This window comes from Zootoca vivipara, chromosome 2 (genome assembly GCF_965207765.1).
Source record: "Zootoca vivipara chromosome 2, rZooViv2.hap1.1, whole genome shotgun sequence".
Taxonomy (NCBI): Eukaryota; Metazoa; Chordata; class Lepidosauria; order Squamata; family Lacertidae; genus Zootoca; species Zootoca vivipara.
Genome location: NC_142584.1, coordinates 71,029,651 through 71,045,311, shown reverse-complemented (window position 1 = coordinate 71,045,311; position 15,661 = coordinate 71,029,651).

Below are 15,661 nucleotides of genomic sequence, written 5' to 3'. Positions count from 1 at the left end.
GTCACATCTGGGCTTTGCCTGGCCTTTTAAAGCACTGTCTGTCATTCAGAGAGAATTCTACTGGGTCCTAAGCACCTTCCCCCACAGAGATACATAGGCTTGAATGACCCAGGACACCCTGTTGTAGGAAATGGGTGTTCCGAGGCTGCTGAACCTCTGGAATTCTCAGCTCTGCAAGGAGGATAATTGGGCCATTCCATTCCATTCAGATCGTACAAACAGTACCTAAGGGGTAAAAAGAGAAGCAGGATGAAGAGGTGTGTGTGGTTTTGTTCCCTGCAGTGAAAGCAGAGCAAAGACAGCTCCCTGCTAGTTCACTGAGGCCTGTGTTACCAAGCGCAGGGTTTGGTTTGGTTTTACTAGGAAAAGATGAAGCAGTCTCTTTCCAATCTGTAGATTTTGCACATGCTCATTCATCCTGTCCCATTTCCACATTAATATGATTTTTTTTAAAAAAAAACATGCAAGGAAATTCATATTTAAGTACTTCTACATGAATTTCATCACAAAATATACACATTTATGATTGCACTTAATCTCAGTGTATGTAAGCATTCATAAATGTATTTTATCCTAAAATACTGGTTTTTTAATGTGTTTCAGAATGTTTTTTGAATCTTAGAATCATATAACTGGAGAGTTGGCTATCTAGTCCATGGGTAGGCAAACTAAGGCCTGGGGGCCGGATCTGGCCCATTCGCCTTCTCAATCCGGCCCGCGGACGGTCTGGGAACCAGCGTGTTTTTACATGTAGAATGTGTCCTTTTATTTAAAATGCATCTCTGGGTTATTTGTGGGACCTGCCTGGTGTTTTTACATGAGTAGAATGTGTGCTTTTATTTAAAATGCATTTCTGGGTTATTTGTGGGGCATAGGAATTCATTCATTATTATTTTTTCCAAAATATAGTCCAGCCCCCCACAAGGTCTGAGGGACGGTGGACTGGCCCACGGCTGAAAAAGGTTGCTGACCCCTCATCTAGTCCAACCCTCTGCAATGCAAGAATCTCAAAGCATCCCAAACAGATGACCATCCAACCTCTGCTTTAAAACCTCCAAGGAAGGAGAGTCCACCACCTTCCGAGGGAATCCATCCCACTGTCAAACAGCTCTAACCATCGGAAAGTTCTTCCTGGTGTTTAGTCGTAATCTCCTTTCTTGTGATTTGAATCTATTGATTCGGTTCCTAGCTTCTGGAGCAGGAGTATACAAGCCCGTACCATCTTCCATGTGAAAGCCCTTTAGATATTTGAAGGTGGCATTCATATCTCTTCTCAGTTTCCTCTTTTCCAGGCTAAACATACCCAACTCCTTCCACTATTCCTCTACTTTTCAGTAGAGAGCTGTATCGCAAAATTCTGGGAATGGTGAAGCCTGATCCACACATTAGTCCATTTACTTCACTTCAAAATTCAAAGAAGTCAAAATCCTCAAGCACCCCTAGTTTCTTCCCAGCCTACTTAAAATAATACTTGCCAGTTTTACAATATGTATAGCTTGTCATGTACATTTTATCTCGGACTCAGAGCCAGGTGACAGGCAAATGTTAAATGTGCGTACATTTCCATGAATTACCATAGCAAATGAGCAGTGGCTCTTTGTTTCATTTGATCTATGTGACAACATTATTCTCATGATTGGCTCATAGATTAATAGCCAGCTGTCATAAGGGGATTTTCATCCAAAAAAACACCACCCTTGTAGTGGTGGAAGTGTGGAGCTCTATTTGCAAGAGTAAGGAATCCCTGGTGCACCTCTTCACTAGATCCCCCTGATCAGGTAGAGGGACAGCAAAGGCTGTAGGGATAAGGAGTTGGGAAGAGTCCATGCATGGACCGTCCCCACACAACAGCTGCAACAACACAAACCATCATCATAGCCCAGTCATCAAAGAGAGAATTTCCGCAACACTTCAGATTCCTTCAAACAGTTTCTGCATTCAGCTGAGAATCATCCAGTGATGTTTTCAAGTGATGTACAGCCATTGCTGTCACCTAACCAGGCTACCTGGGGCCAGAACTGGGGGATATTTAAATGCAGTCAAAACAGCTATTCTTGTTTTCCTAGATAGGCACATGATAGGAGCTAAAGGTCACAGAGTTTTTCCTATAAATTTGCTAGAGAGAACTCTGAGACACACTCCCATTGTGGCCTGACAGGAAGAGGGCGTAGCTATATATCCTCCTTGCCCCTCTTTCTGCTTTTTCCACTCTCACACACTCTCAATGTGAGAACACCTGAAGTCTGAGTTCAGACTCCATTTTGTTGTTTGTTGTTTAGTCGTGTCCGACTCTTCGTGACCCCATGGACCATAGCACGCCAGGCACTCCTGTCTTACACTGCCTCCCGCATTTTGGTCAAACTCATGTTCGTAGCTTCGAGAACACTGTCCAACCATCTTGTCCTCTGTCGTCCCCTTCTCCTAGTGCCCTCAATCTTTCCCAACATCAGGGTCTTTCCCAAGGATTCTTCTCTTCTCATGAGGTGGCCAAAGTATTGGAGCCTCAGCTTCACGATCTGTCCTTCCAGGGAGCACTCAGGGCTGATTTCCTTCAGAATGGATAGGTTTGATCTTCTTGCAGTCCATGGGACTCTCAAGAGTCTCCTCCAGCACCATAATTCAAAAGCATCAATTCTTCGGCGATCAGCCTTCTTTATGGTCCAGCTCTCACTTCCATACATCGCTACTGGGAAAACCATAGCTTTAACTATACGGACCTTTGTCGGCAAGGTGATGTCTCTGCTTTTTAAGATGCTGTTTAGGTTTGTCATTGCTTTTCTCCCAAGATGCAGGCGTCTTTTAATTTCGTAACTGCTGTCACCATCTGCAGTGATCAGCTGTCACCATCTGCAGTGATCAAGGAGCCCAAGAAAGTAAAATCTCTCACTGCCTCCATTTCTTCCCCTTCTATTTGCCAGGAGGTGATGGGACCAGTGGCCATGATCTTGGTTTTTTTGATGTTGAGCTTCAGACCATATTTTGCGCTCTCCTCTTTCACCCTCATTAAAAGGTTCTTTAATTCCTCCTCACTTTCTGCCATCAAGGTTGTGTCATCTGCATATCTGAGGTTGTTGATATTTCTTCCGGCAATCCATTCCGACTCCATTTTAAAGCTACTTAAGTGCAGGTCCCCACTTGAGCACCTTGTGAAACTTGAATTGAAGCTCTGGGGCTGCTGGCATGAGTCTGGAGGACGTGTGGGCAAACGGTGACTTCTGCTTTGCTACCCCAAAATATCAGCTGTTAGGCGAGGAGGCTGAGCAGCCTAAACAAAGCCTCACTGTGCTTCTAGTCTCTTCGGGGCTTCCTATGCCCTCACTGATGTCTTCTTTGGGCTCTGGGGAAGGTCTCCTCCCAAGCCAAGATAATTCTCCAGCTCTCTCTCTCCCCATTTCTGGGTTTGAATTGATTTATTTAATGATTTCCTGGCTCCGCGTGTGTACAGGGTCATACGTGTGGAAGGGATAGGGGGAGATGCCTGCATGTCTTTGTAACCAAATTAAAATTTTAAGCCTGCCTGAATAAAGCTTCTGTATCTGTTACTCTTCAAGAAGTATTCTGAGTTTGCAAATGTTATTTTTACCTTTTACAACCCTGTTTGTGTGATTATTGATTTATGGGGGAGAAAAGGGAAATCCTGTCTACCTCAAAGCACCCTGGATTACTTAAACTAAAAGGCTAAAACTAGCCAATCTAAGCTTCCCTTTTAAGCTGCAAAAGAGATGGCACTCTGCTGAACTCACACACATGAGGAAGTCAGAATAATATCCAATACCCCCTCCTAGCATATAACAACACCCCAACAAGAACACTTGCTTTTGTATCTGGGGTGATGCCTTTACTCCTGTAGGGCAAATAGTACACAGCTCATGAAGAGATTATGATGGGCACTGCTGGCTCCAAGTTTGAGGGGAAAGCATTTACTCTTCATTAGTGATCAGCCCTTTTAAAAGAGGGGAGAAATGAAACTTAATTTTATTTATTTCATAAAATGTATACACTACTTGATTGTAATAAAAAAAAACCCACACAATGGTTTCATATCAGAAACTGTGAGAGGGCTTTCTGGCCTTGAGGTTCTAGGTTAAAGGTAAAGGTAAAGGACCCCTGGACGGTTAAGTCCAGTCAAAGGCAACTATGTGGTTGCAGCGCTCATCTTGCTTTCAGGCCGAGGGAGCCGGCGTTTGTCCTCAGACAGCTTTCCAGGTCACATTGCCAGCATGACGAAACCACTTCTGGCACAACGGAATACCATGACAGAAGCCAGAGTGCACGGAAAACACCGTTTACCTATTTATCTACTTGTACCGGCGTGCTTTCGAGCTGCTAGGTTGGCAGGAGCTGGGACAGAGCAACGGGAACCCATAAATGGTGTGGAGGATTGCTAGGTAGTACTGTCATTTGCTTCTGAGCTACTTTGGGATGTGATAGCATTGGAAGCTGTTAAATGGCCTATTAGTAAAATTTATGCTCACTTAAATATGAGATCTTTTAAATGAATCGTTAATCATTGAGTTGTTAAGTGTTTAAGTGTTTGAGGCTACTAGCCAGCTTTGACACATGGGTGGGACCACTCACTTGAAATTTCTATCGACAGGCAGATAGCTACAAACAGAATATTTCCATGTGTGTGTGTATATATACTTAGAGCTCAGCTAAGTGACATCTATTATTGGTTCCAGTTCTGGGGTTAAAAACCCCAACCAATAAATGAACTTAAAAAGCATGCATTTGTAACAAACGCTAGCAATATTCTTGCTCATATATTGATTGAACTCTGGTTAATTTTTAAAGCTTCCAATTTCTCTACCAGAAGGGTCAGAGATAAGAACTGTCACTGGTCTACTGTGGCTCACTTCCTTTTGTTTTCCATTATCACTGATTTGCATGTAAGAAAGTGTTTCCTCAGACCTTTCTGTTTGTCCAATTAATTAAATGTTTGCAAAGCCCTCAGTAAAGAAGATTCAAAGAAAGCAGGTAGCAGTCCCTGCCTTGCTTCCTTCTCAACAGCACTGATAAGAACCAGTGAAGAAAGAGAGGCTTGCATGCCCTGAGAAGAAAGGGAGGCCTGTAGGTCGCATGAACAGGCAACCCACAGCCAACAGCTCTTCATACTTGCCTAATAATACTTAGCAGTTTATATACTGCTTCACCTAAGAAATAAAAACTGGATGGTTAAGTCCAGTCAAAGGCGACTTTGGGGTGCTCATCTCACTTTCAGGCCAAGGGAGACAGTTTGTCCGCAGACAGCTTTCCGGGTCATGTGGCCAGCATGATTAAACCGCTTCTGGCGCAATGGGACACTGTGACGGAAACCAGAGCGCACGGAAACACCTTCCCGCCGCAGCAGTACCCATTTATCTACTTGCACTGGTATGCTTTCGAACTGCTAGGTTGGCAGGAGCTGGGACAGAGCAACAGGAGCTCACTCGGTCACAGGGATTCAAACCGCCGACCTTCTGATCAGCAAGCCCAAGAGGCTCAGTGGTTTAGACCACAGCACCACCTGCACCCTCACACTGCTTCACCTACATTGCTGTCTGATAGGGCATACTAAACCAACCCTACTTACCGCATTGCCAACCGCCATGACCAAAGCCTCTTACCTTTATATCTACCTCTCCCCTCACAGCTCACCCCAAGTGCCAAGCCCTTTTAAAAGAGGGGGAGCTGCTTCACAGAGAAGCTTGCCAAAGAGGCACATGGAATGCCTCCCTGCCTCCACTAAACCTTGCTGCAGGCGTGTTCAAGCTGTTAAACCATTCACAAAGGCTGTCTGCCACTCACACTGCTTCCTTTCTCACCCACCTGCCATTTGTCATGCTGCAGTTGGTGTGGCCGCCAATAGGCAGCTATGTGATCTGCAGCATGATGACAGCATTACAATTTTATGTCCATAGGAAGATATAGTGCTATCGACGTACGTAGCAATTTACAGAATATGAAACAACACATCTACTACAGCCCTGTGGGATGGGCCAGTCTTAAAGAGAAATACAAGGCAAAAAGACTGTTCAAGGACGAGGAAGGAAGATATGTTGCAGTGGAAATAACAACGCAAGGCGAGAAATTGTTGATATTAGGAATTTATGCACCAAATGAAGGAAAAGCGGATTTTTACAAGAAATTGCATGAGGTTCTTCTTGACTATATGGATTACAAGATGTTTTTGATGGGAGATTTCAATGGAGCAGTCTCCACATTGATGGATAGATCACAAAGAGACAAAATTACAAATGAGGGAAGATTACCTAAAACATTCTTTGAGATGATTGACGAGTTGGACTTAATGGATACCTGGAGGCTGAAAAATCCAATGGAAAAGGAACAAACTTTTTTCTCCCAATCAAATTATTCTTGGAGCAGACTAGATTACATATGGATAACAAGAGAATTAACACCAAGAATCCATAAAGCAGAAATATGGCCAAAAACGTGTTCAGATCACAATGCTGTTTTTTTGGACTTAAAAATATCGGAGCAGGGTTCTTTTAGATGGAGGATGAATGATGTATTGCTGAGAAATGAACAAATAATTACTAAGGCACAGAAGACATTGAAGGACTATTTTGAGATAAATTTGAATTCTACAACAGATAAGAGAATAGTGTGGGATGCAAGCAAGGCGGTGATGAGAGGTTTTCTGATTCAACAGAATACAATGAGGAAAAAAATCCAAAACGATAAAAAGGACAAAATATTGATCCAATTAAAAGAAAAAGAGAAGAAATTGAGGGCCAAACCGAATAGTATACAAATTCAGAAAGAAATTAAAGCATTGCAGGCCCAATATGCATCATTGATTAATCAGGAAATTGAATGGAAAATAAAATGGATGAGACAGAGGACTTTTGAATCAGCAAATAAATGTGGAAAATTACTTGCTTGGCAATTAAGAAAGCGACAGAAACAGAACACAATAACAAATCTGGTCCAAGAAGGAAGAAATATAGAGAACCCAGCTGAGATTAGAAAATGCTTTCAGAAATACTTTAAACAGCTTTATAAAAGCGAAAAAGAGAATATGGAAAAGATTGAGCAGTTTTTGGATAAAAACGGATTGCAGAAAATTCCGGAAGACCAAACTAACCTACTTAACCACCAAATTTCAACGCAAGAAGTAGAAAATGCAATTAACCAAATGCAAATGGGGAAGGCACCAGGACCAGACGGGCTTACAGCCAAATATTATAAGACTTTAAAAGAATGGATGATACAGCCTTTGACTGAGTTGTGCAATGAAATCTTAAGAGGAGGGAGAGCACCGGACTCCTGGAAGGAAGCTTACATCACCCTGATACCCAAACCGGAAATGGACAGAACGCAATTGAAGAATTACCGGCCCATCTCCTTGCTTAATGTGGATTATAAAATTTTTGCAAACATTTTGGCTTCCAGATTAAAAAAAGTTTTGGATAAACAGATTCATCATGATCAGGCCGGTTTTTTACCCGGCAGGCATATGAAAGATAATATTAGGAATATAATTGATATCCTGGAATTGCTACAAGAGAAAATTAATACAAAAGCTATGTTAATTTTTATCGATGCGGAAAAAGCTTTTGACAATATTTCTTGGAATTTTATGAAGAAAAATTTGGAGAAGATGGGGGTGGGTCAAGGTTTTCTGAATGGGATTAATGCAATTTATACTGATCAGAAAGCTAAGATTATTGTAAATAATGTGGTGTCAGAAGAGATAAGAATTGAAAAGGGAACGAGACAGGGGTGCCCTCTCTCACCTTTATTGTTTATATCGGTGCTGGAAGTACTATTATCAATGATAAGGAAGGATGACAAAATTGAAGGTGTGAGAGTGGGACGGAACCAATATAAGTTAAAAGCCTTTGCGGATGACCTTGTTTTAACTTTGCAAGACCCAGAAATCAGTGCAGTTAATGCACTGAACTTGATTCAGGACTACGGCAGTGTCGCCGGTTTTAAATTAAATAAGACAAAAACCAAGGCGTTGGATAAGAATTTGTTATTAGAAGAGAAAAAGAGGTTGGAAGAGGCCACTGGCTTATCGTTTGTAAAGAAGGTGAAATACCTGGGGGTTAATCTGACTTCAAAAAATTTGAATTTGTACAAAGATAATTATGATAAAGTTTGGAATGAAATCAAAAGAGATTTAGATAGATGGTCGAATTTGAAATTGTCTATGTCAGGCCGTATTTCTGTTGTGAAAATGAATGTATTGCCAAAAATGTTATTTTTGTTTCAAACATTGCCTATTATTGATAAGACGCAATGCTTTAAAGAATGGCAGAAGACACTCTCAAAGTTTATTTGGCAAGGGAAAAAGCCTAGGATAAAATATAAACTTCTGACAGATAGTAAAGAAAGAGGAGGCTTTTCCCTACCAGATTTAAGGATTTATTATGAAGCAGCTACCTTCTGCTGGCTGAAAGAATGGTGTTTGTTAGAGAAAACAGAGATATTAGATTTGGAAGGCTTTAATAATGTATATGGATGGCATGCTTATTTATGGTATGACAAGACAAAGAACCATAAGGGATTCAAAAATCATGTAATTAGGAAATCATTGATAAATGTATGGAATAAATATAAAGATTTATTAGAAAAGAAAACCCCCCTGTGGATTTCGCCATTAGAAGCGAAGGCCCGGAAGAGGGTAAACATGGAGACCAGATGGCCAAAGTACAGAGATATTCTGGTGGAGGAAGGAGACCAATTAAAATTGAAGACGTATGAACAATTAAAAAGTAATTTAGATGATTGGCTCCAATACCACCAGATAAATGAATTGTATAAAGTAGATAAGAAAAATGGTTTTTCTTTAGAAAAGTCCAAGTTGCAGACAGAGTTATTAGAACCAAAGACAAAGAATCTTTCAAGAATGTATAATTTGCTGCTTCAGTGGCAGTTGAAAGATGAGTCAACAAAGAAAGTTATGATAGACTGGGCGAAAGATGTGGGGCACAATATTATGATGGATGACTGGGAAAGATTATGGAAGAAGAACATGAAATTTACTGCATGTACGGTTTTAAGAGAGAATATGATGAAAATGTTTTATAGATGGTATTTGACACCAGTAAAACTTGCTAAGATATACCATAATCATGATAATAAGTGCTGGAAATGTAAAAAAGCGGAAGGAACATTTTTCCACATGTGGTGGACCTGCCCGTTAGTAAAGGATTTTTGGGAAATGATTTATAACGAATTGAAAAGGATGTTGAAAAACACGTTTATTAAGAAACCAGAATCCTTTCTATTGGGCATGGTGGGAAGAGAATTACCGACCAAAGACACTAACTTGTTTTTATATGCCACAACGGCAGCCAGGATACTATTAGCAAAATACTGGAAGACACCAAAGATTCCTACATTAGAGGAGTGGCAAATGAAAATATTGGACTATATGGAACTCGCTGACCTGACCGGAAGACTACGCGACCAGGGAGAAGAGAAAACGAAAGAAGAATGGAATAAATTTAGAATATATTACAAAAAATATTGTAAAATTGACTTATGAAGAGAAATATAAGCAATTATGTATGTTGCAGGTTGAGATTAAGGGAAAGTTTAGTGAAAGTCGAGAAATAGTAATTATAGATATGAAATATGAATAGAACCTGCATGTAAGGTCGATATGCAATGAACCGCCAAATAGGGGACACGGGGAAGTCTATGAGGGAAATGAAGTTAGAAACGATTAAGAATTTGATTTATATCTCTTTTTTTCTTTTTTTCTTTTTTTTCCTTTTATCGGTGTATGATGCTGATTGTTTGATTGTTGGATTTTCTTGCTTTTTCTATATATAAAACAATAAAAAATATATTTTTTTAAAAAAAGGGATGGGCCAGTCTTATTTCTAAGTATCAGGACTTTGTAGATAATTTTGGGCATTGGAATATGGAGAAATGAGTTAGAGCCTGATCAGCTCTGTCCTGCCTGGGTAGCTGCCTCTTTCTCTGTTGCACATACTGACCATAGCTGTCATCTCCCCCCCCCCTTTTTAAGGGAAATTCGCTTATTCCGAATAGGATTCCTCGCGAGAAAAGGAAAAAGTTGACAGCTATGATACCGACTATGCCCAAATAGTAAAACAGAAATATTAATTCATGGTCTGCATAGAGTTGCTCTGAGGATGGTTACAATTAAGTTCAGTAAAGTGGTCTGTGTACAGTGGAACCTCGGTTTATGAACACCTTGGTTTACGAATTTTCGGTTTACGAACACCGCGGACCCATCTGGAACGGATTAATTCACTTTCCATTACTTTCCATGGGAAAGTTTGCTTCAGTTTATGAACGCTTCAGTTTATGAACAGATTTCCGGAACCAATTACACCCATGCTTCGGGTTAAGTACGCTTCACGTTGAGTACTCCGCGGACCGTCTAGAACAGATTAATCCACTTTCCATTACTTTCAATGGGAAAGTTCGCTTTTATGAACAGACTTCCGGAACCAATAGTGTTCATAAACCGACGTACCACTGTATTGGAAAAGTGCAGTCAAAGGTGTCAGTAACTCTAGAGCATGCTCATTGCACAACTGCATACTGGTTTCCATCCTCTCTGACATGGGTACAGTACCATAGAAAAAACCAGATAAACATCTGCCCTGGATGCTTTTAGGTACAAGGTATCTGGGGAGCAGATTGGACCAGAAAGTTTATAGGCTCCCTTCTAAATATATATGAATTACAGAACTTGGCTCACTGGAAGGACAGATCGTGAAGCTGAGGCTCCAATACTTTGGCCACCTCATGAGAAGAGAAGACTCCCTGGAAAAGACCCTGATGTTGGGAAAGATGGAGGGCACTAGGAGAAGGGGACGACAGAGGACGAGATGGTTGGACAGTGTTCTCGAAGCTACGGACATGAGTTTGAGCAAACTGCGGGAGGCAGTGCAAGACAGGAGTGCCTGGCGTGCTATGGTCCATGGGGTCACGAAGAGTCGGACACGACTAAACGACTAAACAACAACAACATAGAACTTGGCAGAGCAACAACAATGGCTGTCATAATGGGCCTGTAAAATGTCAGGCTGTCTCTGGAGCAGCACTGCTTCAATGTTCCAAGGAAACAGGAGCCACCACTCATCTCCCAACTCTTTCAGAAAGCATTGATGCAACCCAAAGTTCAAATTGCTACTGTTATTCCACAGATGATGGCAACCTGCAGTAGCTATTACCACCGACAAAAGGGAAAATAAGGTAGTTAGAAGAAGAAAGTCTTCACCTATGATTTTGTTTGCTGTTTTGCTGAAGCAGTTGCCACTGTAGGAGGGATACATTTTATGCCTGATAACTGTATTTTGATTTTTTATCAATATTGCAAACCACTCAGAACTTTATTATGTGGTTAAATGTAAACATAAATATAAATTAAATTTGGTCGTGTCCACAGAATGGAAGATGGCAGGATCCCCAAGGCCATGCTCTATACCAGACATCCCCAAACTTTGGCCCTCCAGATGTTTTGGACTACAATTCCCATCTTCCCCGACCACTGGTCCTGTTAGCTAGGGATCATGGGAGTTGTAGGCCAAAACATCTGGAGGGCCACAGTTTGGGGATGCCTGCTCTACACTGCTTCAGGCATCAGGCCCATTGGCAGACCAATTCTGCATTGCAAAGATGCCTGCAAATGAGGCACAAAGGCTGGCAACATCAACCCCACCATTTGGGAATCCCTGGGAGAAGGCAACAGTGTATACGCCCCTTCTCAATCTACTGCATATATTTGCTAAAGTGGACTGTCACAAAAGCTAAACTAGTCTCTAGAGTAACTCCCGGTAAGAAAAATCTGGGATCAGCAGCGGCGTGGCACCAGAAGTCACTTCAACGCATGTCCAGCATGCGTAGAAGCGACTTCCAGTGCCGCTCTGCCCGATTTCCGGTGCCCAGACATGGGCAGAGCGGCACCCGCAATCAGTTCTGCGCATGTCCAGACATGCGCAGAAGGAGCCTCCCTGGCAGGTAGGAAATCCGGGGGATTTACGGGATTTTTCTCTATTTGGGATAACAGCGGGAAACAGGTTTAAATACGGGGGTTTCCTGCAAAAAATTGAAGACTTGGCAGCTATGCTCTAGGGGCCACAGCATACTGCGTGTGTTCTTAACCCACACTTCCTGGAGAATATACTCTCATGTCTCTTGTTGCAAAGCATTTTAAAATTCTGAAAAAACAAAAACAAACATTTGCATTGAAGGACCACGGTGCATTGTTATTGCTTTGCACAGTGAATGTGAGGCTTTAGAATATGAACACAGAACTGCTTGTTTGATGCCCAAACTTTGATTCCTGGAGCATGTTTGCCTTAAAACGGTTGTTTGCAATTAGACAGTTTAATCTCTCGGCCCTTCAGTCTATCCTGGGAACCGTACATCCTAATTTTATTGGGTAGCAGAAGACAGGTGCATATATCAGATTGGCCTAATGGAGTGCTGCGGGTTTGTTCTGGTACACTAATGTTGCTTTGACTGATCAGTGATGACATGTTTCTGAGGGAACAGAACAATTAATGGCAAGCGACTACTTGCTGTTGTCAGACACTACTTGTTGTTGCAAAGGGACAAAGAGCAGCTTTGTTATGTCATGGTATTGATGTGGATTGTAGAACACACGCTCAGTGAAGTTCCGCTGTCGTTTTAGCTCTGACTTCTGCGACATCTATGTCTGGTCAAACTGTAATGCCTTCTAAACTAAGGAAGCACAGAGCTACTGCAATATTCAGGGAAGTCACCTGCTTAATAATAGAATCACAGAGTTGGAAGAGACCATAAGGGTCATCCAGTCCAACCCCCTGCCAAGCAGGAAACACCATCAAAGCATTCTTGACATATGCCTGTCAAGCCTCTGCTTAAAGACCTCCAAAGAAGGAGACTCCACCACACTCCTTGGTAGCAAATTCCACTGCCGAACAGCTCTTACTGTCAGGAAGTTCTTCACAATGTTTAGGTGGAATCTTCTTTCTTGTAGTTTGAATCCATTGCTCCGTGTCCACTTCTCTGGAGCAGCAGAAAACAACCTTTCTCCCTCCTCTATATGACATCCTTTTATATATTTGAACATGGCTATCATATCACCCCTTAACCCTCTCTTCTCCAGGCTAAACATACCCAGCTCCCTAAGCCGTTCCTCATAAGGCATCGTTTCCAGGCCTTTGACCATTTTGGTTGCCCTCTTCTGGACACGTTCCAGCTTGTCAGTATCCTTCTTGAACTGTGGTGCCCAGAACTGGACACAGTACTCCAGGTGAGGTCTGACCAGAGCAGAATACAGTGGTACTATTACTTCCCTTGATCTAGATGCTATACTCCTATTGATGCAGCCCATAATTGCATTGGCTTCTTTAGCTGCTGCATCACACTGTTGACTCATGTTATGTTTGTGGTCTACCAAGACTCCTAGATCCTTTTCACATGTACTGCTCCCAAGCCAGGTGTCACCCATCCTGTATTTGTGCCTTTCATTTTTTCTGCCCAAGTGTAGTACCTTACATTTCTCCTTGTTAAAATTCATATTGTTTGCTTTGGCCCAGTTGTCTAATCTGTTAAAGTCATTTTGAAGTGTAATCTGTTAAGGTCATTTTGAAGTGCTTAGCCCATGTCAAGGCATCATCCTGAGTTTTGTTCTGCTTGGTTATATAACAACAATGGATTATGACTGCAATCCTTCCTTTCTACAGATCCAGCTATGGTGCATATTCAAGTAAAAAACACCACCACCAAACCCCTTTCAGTTTAGCATGCTGTTTAACATGCTAAGGCCTGTGCTCTTAAAAGATACAACTTCAGTGGCTTCTTCTTCTCTGCCTGCCACAGTTGGTTCACTGAGTGGCAGCAGCATGGGATCATGTGGGTTCCCATGCCCTGCACTCTCCGTGGCTTATTTCTGCATGTTGCATGGTTGTTGAAGGCACAGGAGGCCAAGCTGGAGGTTTTAAGGCTAGTTGAGGGTTGCATTCAACTAGGCTTTAGTCAGTAGGCCCATCGAAATTCAATGCCCCAAGTTAGCCATGTCAACTCTGAGTAGGACTTACATTGACTACAAGCCTTAGCTTTCAAAGCAGAGGTTGCCAATATCTTTGGGTCAATGCGCGCATTTGGATTTTTGAGGATGTGCTGTGGGCAAAATGGCTCCCATGAGGTGTGTGGCAGGAAACAAAATGGCTGCCCCATTGAAAAGAACAGATAAAAGACACAAAATGTAGATGGACTGGGATACACGCCTCCCCATGTGTGCTCCTGCGTGAGATCACAGAGCCCAAAAGACGCAGGTTTTTTTCAGGGGTGTGCTCCCACGGCACCCCAAAACATGTTTGGGGACATCGTGTGAGATCGCGGCCCTGAAAAAGTGCTTTTTTGGGGAGTGGGGCCCAAATCGCACATTATCCCGACGCCCAAAACTGATGTTGTACTCTCGCAGGAAGAAACAGGGTGTCCCAGTTTTCCTGGGACACTTGTGGGGTATGGCACAAGGTGCCTGATTTAGTCCTTCAGCAGCTCCAGATAAAAATGTTCCCAGCTGACTGATGCTTGGAAATAAATTTTGCCGAGACCTTAGAGAGCAGCTGCCAAGTCAAAGAAGAAAATACTGAGTTATATGGACCAAAGGACTGACTCCTAATGGGGCAGCTTCAGAGGTTCACAGACTGCTCCATCCAATGAGCTTTGACTAGACTTTGTGAACCGAAGTTAAGAGCCCAGCTTAAAGACTGAGGCTACTTTCACATGGTACATTCAAAGCACGATGACACCACTTTAAACAGCCATGGCGTCCCCCAAAGAAACCTGGCATCCGTAGTTCATTAAGGCTACTGAGAGCTGTTGGGAAACCTTATTTGCCTCAGAGAGCTACAGTTTTCCAGAGTTCCCTGTGAAGAGGGATTGGTAAACATCTCGAAAATGTTATCTCTGGGTAGGGACTAGGGTTCTCTTAACAACTATCATCACCCTTAAGAAACTACAGCCCTCAGGATTCTTTGGGGGGGAAGCCATGACTACTTAAGGTGGTATCAAGAGTCCTTTAAATGCATGATTGGAATGGAGCCTGAGATTTCATTCAGCAATCTTGGACAAATTCACTCACACAAATTAAAAGCAGCCCTATAATGTAATCTAGCTTTTCCTGCTTCAGGCTTCAAGCATGCAGAGGGTAAAAAAGACAGAGCCATAATTGTTATTTCCCTCTGTAAATACATGAGAGGCACAGTGATGCTATGGTGATGGAAGCTACAAATATATAAGGAGAGATTATGACTCCCAGACATTTGCAAAAAATAAAAACCATTCACCCTTTTATTAAAAAAAAAGAATTGGGAGAAGCATACAGTGAGCCTCATCTTGGCTTACACCAGCTTCTACAATTGTAGAGTTGGAAGGGACCCGGAGGGTCATCTAGTCCAACCCCCTGAAATGCAGGAGTCACAGCTAAAGAATCCCTGACAACTTGCTTAACTTTTCCGAGCTCAGAGTAAGCCATATACTTTCCCTAGCATTCCCTCTAAAGGCAGAGACGAGGAACCTGTGACCTTTCAGATGTGGCCAGACTCCAACTTCCACCAGCCCCAATCACTTGTCAGGAATGATTGGAGGGGCACAAATTCCTCTCCTCAATCTAAGGTCAGGAGTCTATGGCCATCCATTTCCCCTGCATAAGACAGTTACTAGAAAAAGCCTC